The sequence below is a fragment of the Nerophis lumbriciformis genome, linkage group LG11, assembly GCF_033978685.3.
Source record: "Nerophis lumbriciformis linkage group LG11, RoL_Nlum_v2.1, whole genome shotgun sequence".
Classification (NCBI taxonomy): domain Eukaryota; kingdom Metazoa; phylum Chordata; class Actinopteri; order Syngnathiformes; family Syngnathidae; genus Nerophis; species Nerophis lumbriciformis.
Window position 1 is genome coordinate 26,808,397 of NC_084558.2, and position 4,043 is coordinate 26,812,439.

A 4,043-nucleotide genomic window follows, 5' to 3' on the forward strand; every position below is an offset into this window, starting at 1 on the left:
GATGACGCCTGCGCGTGACGTCACGGATTGTAGAGGACATTTTGGGACAGCATGGTGGCCAGCTATTAAGTCGTCTGTTTTCATCGCAAAATTCCACAGTATTCTGGACATCTGTGTTGGTGAATCTTTTGCAATTTGTTCAATGAACAATGGAGACAGCAAAGAAGAAAGCTGTAGGTGGGAAGCGGTGTCTTGCGGCAGGTGTTGTGCCGGATAACGCACCCCCGCCGTAGAATGCACCCCTTGACTGGTGTGCCGGATAACACAGCCGGTGTTTCATTGGTTACATTCCCGGAAGATGACAGTCAAGCTTTACCATTAGCCTGTGGGGAACTGGGACAACAGAGACTCTTACCAGGAGGACTTTGAGTTGGATGCGCAGACGCGGTGCCGTGAGTACGCAGCTGCGGCTTCCAAACATTTGATCGCTTGCCCGTACGTGCGTGCCGCTTTCTTGGTCCAAATCGTTCTCGCTGCTGGTGGCAATGCTTGTAAACAATGTGCAGATGTGAGGAGCTCCACAACCTGTGACGTCACGAGCATATCGTCTGGTACTTACAGTACAGGCAAGGCTTGTTTTATCAGCGACCAAAAGTTGCGAACTTTATCGTCGATGTTCTCTGCTAAATCTTTTCAGCAAAAATATGCCAATATCGCGAAATGATCAAGTATGACACATATAATGGACCTGCTATCCCCGTTTGAATAAGAACATCGCATTTCAGTAGGCCTTTAAACCGTAGTGTTTATAATGTTACTTTGCATATTTGTTTGAGGGTCCTAACTTGATTGTCAGTTAAGTAATGTACAACTTTATTTAGCTATTTTATTTATGGTTATGATTGTGTATATTCAAGCCACCCCCATCCCCTCCTTAAAATGTTATTGCTTTTAGTTGTAAAGTATATTCAAGTGCAACATTTTGCAAAGTACATTTTATTATGGTTTAATTTATTCAACTTGGAGATTTAAACGTTTTAATTTCAATTATGTTAAAAAACACAATAAACACAAGTTTATTGCAATTGAAAGGATATACATGTATTATGCATTATCACTAAATGAATGGTTAATTTAGTCTTATAAAAATCATGGCAATATCATCGTTTATCGTCAATTTGTTGGTAAATATATCTACAATTTCCCCCAGGGATCAATAAAGTACTTTATATTCTATTCTACAACCATCTTTGTTGCCTTGTTGTTTCACATGTTTTTACGAGTACATGTGTTTTCTCCGTCTATCAAAATATAACTATATATCTTAACATTGTGTATGTGCTGAAAGCTTCATTTATTGATTGCTGCCTTTGGTAAAAGCTTAACTCTTTTAGGTTTTGCTCACATTTGCTTTCTTTAATTCATGCACACAGTTTAAATAGTTCACCGAGAATAGGAAAATAAAACACGGTGCTTTAATCAAGTGATTCTTTGGCGTACTACAGTTTGAGAATCACTGATCTATGGAGCAGCATGATTTTTGGGGGAATATGGGACAAAAACACATGTCAAAATTATTTATGTGACAGGAATTATATTCTTTATAACAGAAGTTCTAATGTCTTTTTAGGAATATTCTGCAAAAACACTTGTCAAATATGTTCTATATGACAGAAGCGCTATGCTATCTTTAAAGACACTAGCCAACAATCTTTCAATATGACAAGAACACTGCTGCTTTTAAGTACCTATCACAAAAACTTGAGTCAAATATCCTCAATGTGAGAGGAATTATCTGCTGTTTTTGTAGGACCTAAAACAAAATCATGAGGCAAAGATCTTCTGTATCAGGGTTTTTAATATTTTTGACCCAAGAGACCGACTTTTCCATTACAACATCCATCCATCCATTTTCTCCCGCTTGTCCCTCTCGAAGATGCGGGGAGGCTGGAGCCTATCCCAGCTGCACTCGGGCGGAAGGTGGGGTACATCCTGGACAAGTCGCCACCTCATCGAACACTGAATTATCAATTTTACTCTCAATTTTAATCGCATTGAGTAATTGTATCTACCGGTAATCTACTTACAGTTTACAACCTTGTCAAATCATATGAAAACAATGTGTTAATCACAAAGATTATTATGTATTAACATGTCAACATAAGGCTTTAGTCAGGCTGATTAGAAAAATAAGTATTAACTAAATATAGCATAAGAAGGGACTCATAAATAATTGACACAAAAATTGTACATAAAGTACAATTATGTTGTGCTAAAATAAACTAAATTAATAATGAATGTTTTGTAACTGGACTGCCAATAAAATTAAAGTGTAAAGAAAATACAGCTACACCACTCTAGTCATGTTTGCACTAAACGACACTTATATGACTTTGGCTTCAGACTTCTTCGATTTGTTGGATATTGTCATTACCGCCACAGGTGTTGGACAAGTGTATCACAACTGAGTAATTTTGCAGCCCATAGGGACCACAGCTGAAAATACATTTTGGGCCCTTATGGTTAAGAAACAATGCTCTACACCAGTGGTCCCCAACCACCGGTCCGCGGACCGATTGATACCGGGCCACACAAGAAATAAAAAATAAAAAAATCAATAGTCTGCAGGGATACAGAAAAAATAAATCCCCCACCGGTCCGTGGGACAAATTTTCAAGCGTTGATCGGTCCGCAGCTACAAAAAGGTTGGGGACCACTGCTCTACACAACAGGAGTGCAAAGCGTTTTTAAGGAATCTGCTGCAAAAACACTAGTCAAAGATCGTCAAATCAAATTATTTATATAGCACTTTTCATGCACAGGCAAATGGCAAACAAACTGCTGTACAAAATAAAATAAAACAAAAACATTTAAGAACAGAAATAAACGCGCGCGCGCACACACACAAACTACTGACAATAACAAAGGAAAAACAAAACATGGCATGGCACTGAGGATTTGAGGAAAAACACCACCTTTGAGGCGTCTACAATGGAGAATACCTAAAATTAACGCCATCTAAAAAATAGTATAAAACATGATAAAATTGATGTAAACAAACATAAGAGTTTAAACAAACATAAGAGTTTAAGATGATCAGTAAACATCCTGATTAAGAATGTGTCTCTTTAGCCTTTTTTTATTTTTATTTTTTAAATGTCAACGCTCTCTGCAGTCCTGAGGCTCTCTGGCAGGGTGTTCCACAGGTGGGGGCCATAGTGGCCAAATGCCGCCTCACTGTGGGTCTTTGTTCTGAGATTTGGTAAACCATAAAGGCCAGTGCCAGAGGATCTCAGGATCTGCGAGGGTTGATACGGTAAAAGCAGGTCAGATAGATAAAAAAGTGCAAGGCCTTTAAGACATTTCAAAAACTAATGGAACTTTAAAATAGATTTTCTATATGACATGAACACTAAGCTGTCTTTAAAGACATACTGCCAAAACTGTTTTTAAGGACCTACACTGCAAAAAACTAAATTGCTTCCTAAATGATCGCGTTTCATCCAAAAGGTTGCCACGGTTTATAAGTCATGTTTTGTTGTTGCAGCTAAGTGTGTGTTATTGGAGAGGGGTTAAAGTGTCTTCAGCTGTCAATCATTTTCACAACTCAGTTGGCATCTGATTATATGTATCTCTCTCTCTCACACACACACCAACAGCGTACATTAGCAGCACCCCACTTCCATCTTTCCATCTGTGTTGATGTGATAATCAAAGCAGGAGGAATGGTAATTATAGAAAGGCTGAATCCACAGTGAGCTTTTTAGTGCATGCAGGAAGAAAAGCAGATGAAGGAAAAAAAAAAAGCAGAAATGATTACACTAAATGACCCCCTGCCATCTAGAATTTCCATGCTTGTTGGTCTGATCAAAGTGTCATGCTGGAGCTGCATGATATTCCATTCACTCTCAAAAGGAAGAACTACTAACTTCCTTCATTGTCTTATTTTTTTCCACAAACTGCACCTTGCACCTGAAACTAGAATGACATTTGTTATAGTGCCGCTACACTTTCAAACATTTCACACACTGTTATACATTATTATAAATGGAATCATTTAATGTGATGACTGAGTTCAAATATATTTTTTATAAGTTTAAAAG